This window comes from Balaenoptera musculus, chromosome 13, assembly GCF_009873245.2.
Source record: "Balaenoptera musculus isolate JJ_BM4_2016_0621 chromosome 13, mBalMus1.pri.v3, whole genome shotgun sequence".
In the NCBI taxonomy this organism is placed as follows: Eukaryota; Metazoa; Chordata; class Mammalia; order Artiodactyla; family Balaenopteridae; genus Balaenoptera; species Balaenoptera musculus.
The window spans coordinates 37414348-37428341 of record NC_045797.1 but is presented as its reverse complement, the minus strand read 5'-3'; the positions used below and the strand labels follow the sequence as shown (position 1 = coordinate 37428341).

The following is a 13994-nucleotide window of genomic DNA, read 5'->3' as shown; positions in this document are numbered from 1 at the left end:
AAGTTAGAGATACATTATGTGTCCTACAATAAAGGATTAACTAAATTAGTTAAATAAATTATAGTACATCCACATAGTGGAATGCTAGGTAGCCATTAAAAAATGGAATGTAACAAAATAGTAAATAGCATAGAAGTACATGCATACTATTAAGGAAAATTACTAAACACTATATATATGTCTATATAAACATATATATATATATGGTATTATTCAAACCTAGTTTACAAAGAAAAGGAAACATATGCACTTAAAAGGACTGGATACACAACACTGTAAAGCAATTATACTCCAATAACGATGTTAAAAAATAAAAATAAAATAAAATAAGGACTTGATGAATACACAATAAATTGGTGGTGGTTATCTCTGGGAAGTGGGGTTAGAAGTGGCTTCTATATTCTCCCTTATGCTTTTCCTGTGCGTCTAAATTTTCTACAATGAGCATATATGTTGTAGCAGAATAATGACCAGAGATGTCTACATCCTAATCCTCAGAGTCTGTGACTATGTTAGGTTACATGACAAAAGGGAATTAAATTTGCATATGGAACTGTCACTGCTAATCAGCTGACCTGGAGAAGGTGAGAGCAGCTGGGATAACCCAGGTGGCCCAATGTCATCACAGGGGTCTTTACATGTGGAAGAGGGAGGCAGAACATTGATGCCCTGGGAGAAAGTCTCCACCAGCTATTGAAGATGGGAGGGAGCCAGAAGCCCAGAAAAGCCAGCGACCCCTAGAAGCTGGAAAAGGCAAGAGAACCGGTTCTCTCCTAGAGCCTCCAGAAAAGGAACTTGGCCCTGCTGACACCTTGCTTTGAGCCCAGTGAGACTCATTTTGGACTTCTGACACCCAAAACTTTCAGATGATAAACTTGTGTTGTTTTAATCTTTTAGGTTTGTGGAAGTTGGTTACAGCAGCAATAGGAAATTAATACAACAAATTTCTCTTTTAGTTAGAAAAAAAGAGATGATGATAATAAAAGTCATTTTAGAAGAAAGGATTAGAAATCGCTCCTTGTAATTTAACCCAACAGACATCCAAGGAGGAGGAGCTAGGAGGAGGCCTGGCACAGTCTTCTTCCTACAAAAAATCTGCAGGAGGTGCCCATAGGCACAGCAGGCTGTTGTTTTGTTATTAGTAGAAAGTAATAATGCAAGGGATAACTAGATAACCTGAAGGGCCAGCAGTCTGGGAATTGTCCTACAGCAGGGCACAGTGAATTGCACAAAATTGGGGAAGAGCAACAAGTACTAGGGGTCCAGAGAGGGAGAACCAGGGAGCTGCTGCTTTTGAGAACTCTGGGACTAAGCAAGGAAACAGACTTGAAAGGAAACCCTTTTCAAGTGAGTGGAAATTGCCAGGTGGTTCTGCTGGTTTGTGCTGGCAAATCCCATTCTGGCACCAAGGGACAGAAGAGGCGTGATGGGCACGGCTCATGGGGAGGTTTTCCAGCCCCACCCAGGGGTGCGTGTTTGCAGTCTTGCCCATTCTGGACTGTTCACTGAAGCACGCTCACGGTGGGGAGTTGCAGAGGATTCTCTCTTAGATAAAATCCTTTCCTGTTTGCTTTAAAGGAACTTTTAAGGAAACGCCAGACCCTTAGTAAAGGCTGCAGTGAAGAAGGCATCTGTAAATGGAAACAGCATTTTTTTTTTCTTTGTTAGTGGGTCCAAAACCACCTCCCTTTCTGGAACAGATAGGACTCCATGGAGGTGGGTGCTGAGCTGGGCCCACACGCTCCACAGGACACTGCCTCTGCTGCGTGGCTCTCAGCCCTGGACATGAGACGTGGTGCTTCCTCTCCGAGTCGGGTCCCCAGGCCTTCTTCACCTGCCCATGGCTGTCCCGGAGGCTCGGTCAGCCAGCACAAGTGCTCAACATTCATAATCTGCTTGGTCAATGGGGCTTCATTTTATTTGCTCAAGCCATACCTGCCACAAATTCCAGAAGGTGACACCTTTTCCTAGTATTTCAGAATTTGATGAGCAAGTGGTTTATTTTATTCATGCTGTTCACCATTTCATATATATGTTTAAAAACCTTAATATATCATACATGCAAAATGATACGTGTTACGTATATATAACCACGCTTGAGTACCCCCCCCACCTCTTAGGAAACTTACTGGTACCTTTGAAGTCCCCTGTGGTCCCCTCTCTCCCAGAGGTAGCCCCAGGGATCACAGTCTTGAATTTCAGTGCATCATTCTTTGGTTTTCTTTACAGTGTAACCACCTTAGTATGCGTTCCTACACAATATGCTATTTGCTTTTGCTAGTTTTAAAAAATTCATGTAAATGGAATGCACTGTATTCTTCTTCTGTGATGCTTTCTTTTCACTCAATATTGTGTTTTTGGTACGCAGCCCTGCTGTGGTGTGTCATCTTACCTCTCAGGCAGCCCCTCCTTAGCCTTCATCTTTCCTGTGACCCTGCAGCCTGAAGGGCCATGGGCTTTGGGTTTGTCTTTGTCCGGTAGTCCCGTTGGAGACCCCCTTTCTTTCTAATTACCCTCCTCTTGCCTCCTCCTTGCCGTCTTCCACCGTAACCTCCTTCAAGTGCAAAGACCATCCCCACCCACACACCCAGGCATGTGCACCCACACACAGGGTTTTTGTGCCTTTGTGACAAATACACAACCATAACGCTCACTTGGAGGGGGTTTAATGATTGTGACTCTTTTACTTTGCTGAAGTCTGGACCCTGGCAACAGAAATACGTTTTTCTTCCTATTTTAGGAAAGTGAAGCTTGCTTTTACTGCTCTTGGACTAGGCAGGCCATGCTTTGCAAATGTTAGTGAGCACAAGAATTATCTGGGGGTGGAGATGGGGGCTTGTTAACGAGGAGTATTTCTGGACCCCGTTCCCTAGAGGTTCAGAGCCCGATTATCTGGGGTGGGGCCCAGGAATCTGCATGTTAGTAAACATGCCTCTCTCTGCCCAGCAATTCTGATGCAGACTATCTTTGACCACTCCTTTGGCAAACACTGGCCCCTGTGCCAGCCAGAATCAGGGGTGCTTGACTAGCCCTGCGGGGAGCGGGGTGTTCTGTGGGCCTAGGGCCAACTGGGAGCAGCCTGAGATGGACCCGGGGAGAGGCAGGCAGGTGTTCGTGAGCCAGGCCTTTCATGCCACGCCAAGGGAGGGTTTAGCAGCGTGTGCCCTGGTCCTGCATCTTGGGAAGATCATCTAGTTGCTGTGTGGAGGGGTTAGGGCTGGAATCAGGGCACCAGTTAGGAACCTGTCCGGAAAATGACCTTGAAGTCATGACTGACAAGTCAGACAAAGCTGAGGGAGACACCAGGGTTCAATGGGGCAGCATTTTAGTGTCTATAAGGATGTATGGTCCTGAGAACCTGGAGAAATATGTTAAGAATGACACTCAAAGTTCTAGAGATAGGAGAAGACATTTATACTATCTAGAGAGCCAGGGAAATGCAAAGTCCAATCCAGTGACAAAGCCCACTGGCTGTAATCTAACTTGAAATCCTAAGCAGCGGTGACACACCTCTAAGGCAGGAAGGCCACCTCTCCTAGCTTACAGTGACCCTGCAGAGGAAGATACATAGGGTTGAGGTGTCCTTTCAGAGTTATTCACAAGAATCTAGTCAGAGCCTGGCTGAAATCTGGTCTATAGATGTCTGAGAAGAAATTTTTCCCTAAGTAAAGTGTTTCCAAACTTCTAAGATAAACCTGGGGCTTTTATGATCATGTAGATTACCTAGTCTTCTCCATGGAAATGCAAATTCATTGGATCTGGGTTGGAGCCTAGGAATCTGTATATTTAAGAAATGCCCCACATGGTTCTTATTTTCTGGGAAGTCTGGAAAATCCCACCGTCTGGGAAAACTTCTTTCAGCCCAGGAAGATTTATAACCAAGTATAGAAATGATTTAAAGATAAACCTATAGTATTGATTCTTTTGTTCTAAGAGTACCCTATGCATATTTGGCATTTTAAGTACTTGTAAAGTTGACGAGAATTTGCTCTATTAGAGGAAGGGTGAGACTTATAATTCAGATTTTAAAGTGTAATTGAGTAAATGAGTTAGACTTACGATTTTGAGCTGAAAGTTTAATAAATTTATGTATGGTGTTGAAAGTTAGGAAAACCTAAATTGTTACTATATTTATCCATTTAACTTATTAGATTTATATGTTTTTCAAAAGTTCTTGGTAAGATTTTGTTTGAGCAGACAATTGAGGTACTTAAGAAAAAATTGCATATGTTAAATTTATAAATGTTTGAATGTGTTAAATTAATGCCGCTTATAAAGTGGACCAAATATTAACCAAGTAACTACTAGCCAAAGAAATCCTTAAAGATGTTTGTTATAGTTTTGTTTACTACATTTATAAATAGGGAAAAATATTTTAAGAACTTAAAAACTAAAGGAAGATTTTTAACAGATGAATGGATAAACAATGCAATGAACATAGGAGTGCACAGATCTTTTCAAATCAGTGTTTTTGTTTTCTTCAGATAAAAACCAAGGAGTGGCATTGCCGGGTCATATGGTAGTTCTATTTTTAGTTTTTTAAGAAACCTCCGTGCTGTCTTCCCACCAACAGTGCATGAGAGTTCTCGTTTCTCCATGACCTCGACAACACTTGGTTATATTTTTGATGATAGCCATCCTGACAGGTGTGAGGTCATGTCTCATTGTGGTTTTGGTTTGCATTTTCCTGATGAGCATCTCTTCATGTGCCTGTTAGCCATCTGTATGTCTTCTTTGGAAAGAATGCCTATTCTCCTCAGGAGTTCTTGGTTTCCATTCTCCCAGTAGTGATCACATCCCAGCTGTGCTCAGGCATCCTGCCCTTCATTGGACGATGCAGAACAGCTGCCTCGTTGGTGAATCAGCCCTCAGGCCAGGGCTGCCCTAAAGGAGGCATCAGTGGAGGCTTTGTCTGGCCTCAGACCTCTGCTACTTGGAAAGGGAAGGCAGCCCCGGTCGGAATGGGCCTCCACACGGCCTTTCTTCCTCTTGGTCTCCCTCTCTTGCCTGATGGCTGGAAGAGAAGCTCCTCAGAGGCCAGGCCCCAGCCCTTGTCCACAATCAGGTCTCAGGTCCAGCTCCACGCCTGGCCTGGCTCCCAGGCCCTGGGAGAAGGTGGTGAGGATGGAGGGACTGTCCAGCTCCTCGTGCGGGGAGAGCCCGGCCTGCCACCCTCTTGCTCTCAGGGTGCCCCAGGTTGAGGGGTCCACCCAGGAGTGGGCGGCACATGGCTGTACCCCTGTGGGGATGGGGCTAGCCTCGTCCCCCCACATTGCACACCAGCATCTTGTTCAGAGCCCTTTGGGGGCCCCCGGACAAGGGAGTGAAGCAGGGGGTTAGGTTCTTGGGGCCATTTGCTAGATGAATAAGCGGGGAAGGTGAGGAGGAAGTAAGGGGGTGAGAAAGGCCTCTGGAAAACAGGTGCTTCCTGTTCCTGCCAGGAAGCACATGTCCTGCTGGACTTCAGGCCTCTGGATAGTAGAGAGTGACACTTGTGACATCTACTGCCTGCTGTTGCTGCAGGCCGCCCCTGGGCCTTTAATCATGTTTAATTCTTGAAAGAGCCCTGCAGGGGGGAAGAACACCCTTCCTCCTCCAACACTTCTGCCAAAACATCAATGCCCCAGAGACCCTGCATGGTTATGACCCTGCACGGTAAGGCTGAGCTGCTGACCTCAGGACACCTGTCATCTGTGAGGGAGGCCAGGCCACCACCTCGGGCAGAGAAACAATAGTGACCCAGGTGAAAAAACTCTCAAAGAAGAGGTGGATGACACAAGTCAGGTAGGTTCCCAGAATGGGTGTAAAGTCTCCTTTGTCATCAACATTTGGGGACTTTGGCCTTCGAGGAAATGAGCGAGGTGGTCATCAAATCGTGACCCTTAAGACCAGGACGAATTCTTTTTTTCTGGTATCTACCTCTATCTTTACTCCCAAACTCCAGGAAATCAAGAGGAAACAAGGTCAGAGTCAGCCCTGGGGCCAAGTCTGCCGCAAGCAGCTGATGCTGGTTGATCCTTCCCTGAAGGAGCTCCCACCAGCCTCTACACAGTGTTGCCTGTAACCAAACACTGGCATTAGAGTTAGGGCCACGGGATGGCTTGTAACCTTCTTAGGATCTCAAAGCTAACACCATTTGGCGTAGCAATAAAATCCTGAGGTCGGGCCTGGGGAGAAGCCCATTGGCCTGGTACTTGATCTCTGCTTAAGTGTTCCTTGTCCCTGTATAGAGTCATTTCTCAGAGCTGAGCAACACGGGACTGCCAAGCACCAGGGCCATCAGAGGGCCCAAATGAACGATCCAAGTAAAACAGAGAACTCGCCATGTCGGCACTGACATTCCTGAGTTAGGAGAGAGTACAGCAGCTTTTCTCAGTTTTGGCTGAAATATGGGAATTACCTGGGCAGCTTAAAAAATATCAAGGCCCAGGTCCCACCCCCAGAGATTCTGACTAAATTGGTTTTGAGTTGGGCCAGGTGACTCTAATATGCAGCCGTCGGCACTGAGAGCCACGTTAACACCTGGCTGGCCAACTGGCGTCTCTGTCGGGATTGAAGCCCATCCGCACGGCTTCTGGTGCACGCTCTGTCTTTGACGTCTGTTGTGTTGGTCCGAGGAGAAAGGACAGAGGAGAATGCTGCTCTTGGTATGTTTCTGGGTGGTGTATTTCTGGCAGGCCAGAATTTAGAAGCTTTGGGTGAAGAATGAATTTTCTGCTGCCTTCTTCTGTCTCCAGCTGTATCCGGGGTCTTAATGACCCAGGATGAAGTCATGTCCTGGTGCTCACTAGATACCCCTAAAGGTCGCCCAGTGGGTGGTGAGTTCCCGAGGCTGGGGGTCATCTCCAGGTGGCAGGGGCACGTAGCGGGCTCTGTGGACTCTTGTTCCTGCCATAGTTCTGAGCCCTTAAAGTGGATATTCACAACTTGGATTTGCTCTTCTTCTTCTGGTCTGAGATGAGGTGAAACAAACCTGTGGAGTGACTAGGAAAACTAGTGATTAGAAAGATGATCTAGTGTCTAACCTGTGGGAGCAGTTCCACAGGTATGAAGAAGAGGGAGGGCATCGGGGACCCGTGCAGTCACGGAAGGCTCCGCAGAGGAGGTGAGACTTGAATCTGGAAGAACTTAGTTTTGAGGATCAGGGGAGGAGACACTTTAGCAAAGGTGAGTGAAGATGTTGAAAGAGGAGATGACAAAATTATAAACAAAGATCAGCTATTAGGATCCATGTGGTGAAAGGAGGGGCAAGCATGTTGCCTTTCTTCAAATAAGTCTCACCCTGGGATTCTTTGGGCAGAAATGAAAAAGATTTTCAATTTTTTTTTTTATAGTTCTCAAAATGAGATCCCCAGACCAGAATCATTAGCATCACCTGGGAGCTTATTAGATATGCAAACTCTCAGGCCCCAACCTACTGAATCAAACTCTGGAGGTGGGGTCCAGTAATCGCTGCCTTTCCAAGCCCTCCTGAAGCTCATTTGTTTGAAGGCCACTGTCCTACTAAGCACCCTTATCTGCTAAGTGGACTCTGGTTATTATTGTCAGAGACAAGGGACATGTTTATTCTGGGATATGTCACTGCCCTCCCACTGGTCTATGGTCATATTATTACTGACCTTTTGTCCTGTCCAAGTGACACAGAATCAAATAGTTGACAGACTCTTATTCACATACTCAGCCAGCCTTTATGGAACAGCTGCCATTTGCTAGGTGCTATTCTATGCTAAGCCCTGGGAATGCAACAGTGCACAAATCAAAGTGTGTTCTTCCATGCAGCTTATGTTCTAGTCAGGGGATGACCCATCAATTAAACATAAAAATATCTATAAGTTCTAGATTTGGAGAAGAAAAATATAAGTGATGGGGAGGGGTGTTTTCTCGACTGTGATTAGAGAATATTTATCTGAGGTGATATTCGAGCAGAAACCTGGTTGAAATGAGGGAGAAACCACATGAATTTGAGGGAGAGCACCCAGGCAGGGAGAACAGAAGTGCTGAGTCCCTGAGGTAGGAACAGAATGTTCTAAGAAGAGAAAGGAAGTCAGTACAAGGTGGAGAGAGACAGGCCCGGGAGGCAATGGCTAGATCACGAAAGACCTTAGTGATCCTGTTCAGGTGACTTCCCTGTGAGTGAGGGCAGGCTGCTGGAGGGTGTTGAGGGTGTGAATGATGTGGTATCTCTCTGAACAAAAATCACGCTGAAGAATGGACCATTCCATAAGAGTAGAAGCAGGGAGGTGAGTTAGGAAGGCACTAGAATAATCCAAGTGAGAGATGTGGTATAGAGATGGGAATGAAAAGTAGTTGGAGTCTAGGTATGTCAAAGGAGGAGCCCAAAGTCCATGCGGATGTATTCCTTTGGGGCAGAGAAGACTGGACAGTGGCTTCTGGGTTTAGGCGACTGGACCTGCCTTCTTCTCTGGTCTAAAGGCCCCTGAGGATTTCCCTGGTGGTCCAGTGGTTAGGACTCCGCGCTTTCACTGCGGTGGGCCCAGGTGTGATTCCTGGTCAGGAAACTAAGATCCCACAAGACACATGGTGTGGCCAAAAACAGTAAATAAATAAAATCCTATTAACAAAATAAAGGCCTCTGTCTTCCCATAGTTCTACACCTGCAGGAGGGATGGGGACAAACTGGAGGCATTCAGAGGATCTCTCCCTTCCTCTAAACTCTGCACTGGCCATCGGAGGCTGCCTCGTAAGCTTTTTTTTCTTTATAAATGTCATTCTTTTCCCATAACTGAACTGTGTTCTCAAGGGCTATAGCTAAGCTTCCCTGAATCTCCCCACCCCATCCATTCCCAATAGAATAAAAACAGTTGTGAGAACACAGAAAAGCATGCTATGGATTAAACGTTGGCTAAAACCCTTTGAAGTAAAAATGGCAGTCTTAAAGACAAGAAAACTGAGATTCAGGGAGTAAAGCTACTAGCCTGATAACAGCTACCCATTAAGAGAGCTTCCTTCCTGCTAGGGAGCTTTGGATGGTTGTGTGTGTGTGTGTGTGTGTGTGTGTGTGTGTGTGTTTTCTCACCACCACCAAGCAATTATCCAACACCAGCTAGGTGTCCTACAATTCAACTCAGTTCTGAAACTACCTAGAGATAGCATCAGATTCCACTGGTTAAGGGCTCAGTCCCACAGGTCTGCCCTCACTTCAGATGCCAGTCACAAGTCCAGGTTGTTACTTGTGCCTCTGACTCACTGGCTGTGAATCAGATGTTCCCATGACCCCCTCCTCAGGTTTGATTAATTTGCTGGAGTGACTTTTCAGAACTCAGAAAAACAGTTTACTTATTAGATTACCGGTTATATGTAACTCAGGAACAGCCAGAAGGGAGAGATGCATAGGGCAAGGTATGGGGAAGGGGCACAGAGCTTGCAGCTCTGAGGGTACCACTCTCCCAGCACCTCCATGCGTTCCCCACCTGGAAGCTCTCTGCATCCCATCCTTCTGAGTGTTCATGGAGGCTTCTTTACATAGGCATGAATGACTAAGTCACTGGCCATTGGTGACTGAACTCAATTTCCAGCCCCTTTTTTCCTCCCCAGAGGTCCTGCGGAGGGACTGGGATTTCCAACCTTCTAATCACCTGGTTGTTTCCCCTAGAAACCAGCCCCCATCGTTAGGTGAACTAGGTGCTTTCCAAAAGTCACCTCACTAACATAAAAGACACATGTATCGGCATGTATCAGTGTCCTCACTTAGGAAATTCCAGGGTTGTAGGAGCTCTGTGCCAGGAGCGGCAAAGACCAAACATACAATTATAAATTGCAGTATCACAGGTGGCAATGGCTGAGCTAGGTGTGGGCCTTACAGCTTCTCAGGTCGTCTTCGTGCTCAGCCTCACTGGCCCCCTGTCCCCACCCATCTAGTCTCAGCAGGTGCCAGAGCTGCCTTTGCAGTGTCTTCTATGAAGATGCTTTTCCTCTGTGAGTGACTTCACCCCTCGTCTCCCCACGTCCCTCCCCTTTGAGGGAATCAGTCTTAAATGCCAGCTGAGGGGAACACCATCTCCTACAAGTTGGATGTGATTTTTTTTTTGCTCTTATTTCTTAAACAAGCTCTCCTCACACCTTCCCCTCAACAGCTTGAAGGCGCTAGTCTCCTGGGCCAGGCACAGGAAAGGCGTGAAAAAGAAAAATATGAGCTTTGCTCTGTAGAGCACTCATCTGAACAGGGTTTCTTCCCAAAGCCTCTACCCAGTTCTTTTTCTCCTGCAGGACTTGGACCTTCTTGGACAGAAATCTACATCCTCACGAAACGCCGTGCCATCCTGAAAGGCAAGATGGGTGAATTCTCCATCCCGATGATGCAAAGTCAGTTTCCTCAGAATATCTGGTGCAGCTGGACCATCCGGGCTGGCCCCCAAAGCCATGCTGTTGTCTATGTCAGTGTGTTTAAGGTCACAGGAAATGATGACTGTGGGCCAAACCCTGACAAGATTGTGTTCCAGGGGGTCTCCCCTGTGGCAGAAAGCAGTATGGTCCATGCCTATTGAAAGAAAAGGGTGCATGTTTATGCCACCCAAGCTCTGGCTGTGCACGTGGTCCTGCTATCTCAGAACTATGCTCGAGGTGGGAGATACAGGCCTTTCAGGGGGAAGTGTTATGTCTTCCGAGATCCCAGAGCAGATTCAGGAGAAAAGATCATGAAGCCCCAGGTTACACAGGCTCCCATCTAATTTCAAAGACCTTTCTCCAAACCCACTGCTAGCACCACTGGGCCAAAGACTCAAGCAGAGAAGAAACCTGGGGTCTCTGGAACGTCTATGCCCCATCTGGTTCAGCCAGGCTTCCTCGTGTTCCTCACCAAGCCTGCAGCAGATGGCATCCTGGCCACTAAATCTGGAAATAAGTGGGAAGGATCTTTGAAAAATAGCCTCTTCTCCAGCCCCAGGGGAACAGCAGTCTCTGATCCCAGGTGGCCAGAGATCCCAGAAGAAAGTATCTTTGCCGGGCCCTCAGCCAGTGGAGAAGCCCCTTCCAGCGCCGTGATTCCTGTAACAAGCTCTGTGGCAGCCGCTCACCGGCAGCTTGGTCCTCGCCTGTAGAATGGGGAAGGCTGGAGGGCACTTCAGAGGATGTGCCAGCCACGAGGCCCACCCCTGTGGACTCGCTGAGATCAGCCCGCCGCTCAGATTTGGGATTATGGGAAAGGACTGCACCCCAGGAAGGGGAGCTGCTTTCTCCCAGTCCTTCTCAGGTGGTGGAGAGCATTCCTGGAGGAGGCCAGCAAACGCCCGTGCAGACAAGAGTCTTGCCTGGTGGAACACGATGCTGCTATGGGATGAAGGGCAGGCCTGGCCACTGAGGCCCAGCTGTCCCTGGAGGGCAGGCCGTATCCTTTCCCTGTCATCACACAGCTTTCTCACATCTCCAAGTCCTTTTTCCTTGTGTCCCAGGCTGAGAGCTCTCTTTGGGGAATTCTTGCTGCTCCTGCGGACACCCTAACTTCTGCATCAGGGTTTGCTTGGCTAAGCGCTGGGCTCACCTCCAGTGAGGCAGGGGTCACCTTGGTGGCTGCACCTCTGGGTGGTGAAGTGTTGTCACCACCTACTCTCTCCATGGCCTTCAAGTGGCTCCCTCCGAGGCAGAGTCATAGCTTGTCCCTTGGATGGGCTTGTCCTCACCACTTCCAGAGCCAGGACAGACAGCCCGCCCCGGAGTGTGACCTCTGAGTGCGTCTCCTCGTGGTATCATGGGCATCTTCCAGAAAGAGACCCAATATACACTTCCTGGAGTCCAGAGGGGCTGGCCACAGAGCCACTGGAGGGCCCGGCCAGAGTGATGCTGACAACGGCCTCCCGCTGAGTTCCTCCGCCACCGCTGCCCCTGAGTACGCTCCCCAGCCCTCACTGGTATTCCCGCCCTTGCCTACCACAGAGGTCCTGGGATACCGGAGGGGGCCACAGGGACGTCTACACCAGCTTCATGGCTGGTGTCAGGTTTACAGTTGCCTTCGGATGCCCTGTCTGAGACTGGAGGGCAGGTCTCAGACAGCGATACCTCCCTCTCAGCCCCCTAAGTCCAGCCATGCCCCAGGGCTTGTCCAGTCAAGGAAAGAGCACAGTGGCTGCTGGCCTCTCTGCTGTGTTCCCTGGGAGCTGCAATTCAAGCTTTCTGTGATTAACGCTTTCCTTCTGCAGAGCTCACTGGTTTTTCCAGTTCCCTCTCCAAGTCTGGCCTGAGCAGAGATGGCATCTAGAAGTTTAGTGAGTGCTTCCCTGGCCTGAGCCCAAGGAAGCAGTTCCTACTGGGGCAATGGCTTATCCTCACTATTTGAGGAGTGGGAACTTGCTTCCAACTACATCCTAGAAGAGAGAGCACAGAAGTAACAGGACTGCTTAAAGGAAGAACACTAGATGGTGCTCTGCGTCCTTTTGCTTCTGAGTTAATTTCCTGGTTTTGTTGCATGGCAAACTGCCCCAAAACTTAGTGGCTTAAAGAAACAGCCATTGTTTCATCTCTCTTTTGTGGGTCAGAAATTTAGGCAGGTCTCAGCAGAGTGATTCTCCCATTCCACGTGGGATTGACTGGAGTCTCTTGCTGGTATTTAGCTGAAACTTGGGCTGGTCTGGAGGGTCCAGGATGGCTTTGCTCATAGGCGTTCATAATACGAATGTTGGTGGGGACAGCTGGAAGGCTGGGCACTGTGTGTCCCTCTTTATATAGTTTTGAGAACTCTTTAGTCACATTTCTACAAGGTGGCTGGATTTCCCTGGAACAACTTTCCAAGAAACCAAGATAGAAGTATGTATGGTCTTGACGTTGCCTCGGGTGTCATGCAGTGTGACTTCTGCTGTGGCCTGTGGATCAAGCCAGTTGCTGAAGCCAGTGCAGACTCAAGGGGAGAAGAGCAAGACTCTCCCTTTCAGTGGGTGGAGTAGCAGAGTTTTTATGGCCACCTTTAATTACTACTTTGTGCATCTTGGACTTGTGGATGCATGTTTTTTATCCGTTTGAGAAAACTTGCAGGCATTTCTTCCTCAGGTATTTCGTTGACTCAATTTTCCACTCATTTCTTCTGGGACTCCAATTATAGAGCTAAGACTTTCTTATTCAATCCTCCAAATCTCTTAACTTCTCTCATAGTTTCATCTCATTGTCTCTGTGCTGCATTCATGGGGGATTTATTTGGTTCATGAAGGCTTTTTCTTCTTCTGACATTTATTATAAATATTCAAACATATGACCAGGTTAAAAGACCTTTACAATAAATGTCCATATACCTACTACCTATATTCTACCCTTGACATTTTATTCAGTTTATCATATCTGTCTATCCACCTGTTCATCTTATTTTTTGATATCTGCAATTTACTTGAAATGTATCAGTAGCCATGGAGTTTTATTTCCATTCATCATTTCTAGACGTTCCCTTATTTTCTAATCTGCCCATTTATTCCTAATAGTGTCTTTTTGCTTTGATTATGTTATTTCTTTTACCATTTTCCCGCACAACAATGCTTATCTGACAATTCCAGCAATTCTTAGGGTGTCAATTGGCTTTTGTTGTCTTTTGCTAAAAGTACTTGATCTTAATCTATGTTGCATTATCTAATATGGTAACTGCTAGCCACGTGTGGCTACCTAAATTAAAGTTAATTAAAATGTGAAGTTAGAAATTTAGTTCCTCAGTCACACGAGCCACATTTCATGTTCTCAATAGCCCCTGCTGGCCAAGCCTTCGGGTTTGAAGGGCAAGCGTGCAGAACACAAGGTTGTCACCTGGCCCCGCGGCCTGCTCAGTAGGTTCACGGCTAATGGCTCAGCAGGTACTGCTGGAGACCATACCCTTGTCCCACCCAGAGCTCCACAAAGGCCAGGACACAAGGCACAAACCCACAGGCTTCCTCCCCTGCCAGGGTGAAGAGCTCGACCACTGATGCCTTGTCCATCTCAACCTTGGGTGTGGACAGAGGCCGGTGGGGAGGACGGGCCACGAGGGGCTGGCATCCTCTGCACGTACACGTGGGAGGGTGACCCAG

General features: G+C 47.5%; 1 long non-coding RNA gene across 1 annotated transcript; it reads left to right on the top strand.

The window, feature by feature from the left end:
* The first annotated feature begins 5836 nt into the window (after positions 1–5836).
* LOC118905676 lies at positions 5837–13611 on the top strand. The gene is made up of 3 exons (XR_005022317.1): positions 5837–6647; positions 8608–8701; positions 10228–13611. It is a non-coding gene; the product is annotated as an uncharacterized LOC118905676 (long non-coding RNA).
* The last annotated feature ends 383 nt before the right edge of the window (positions 13612–13994 follow it).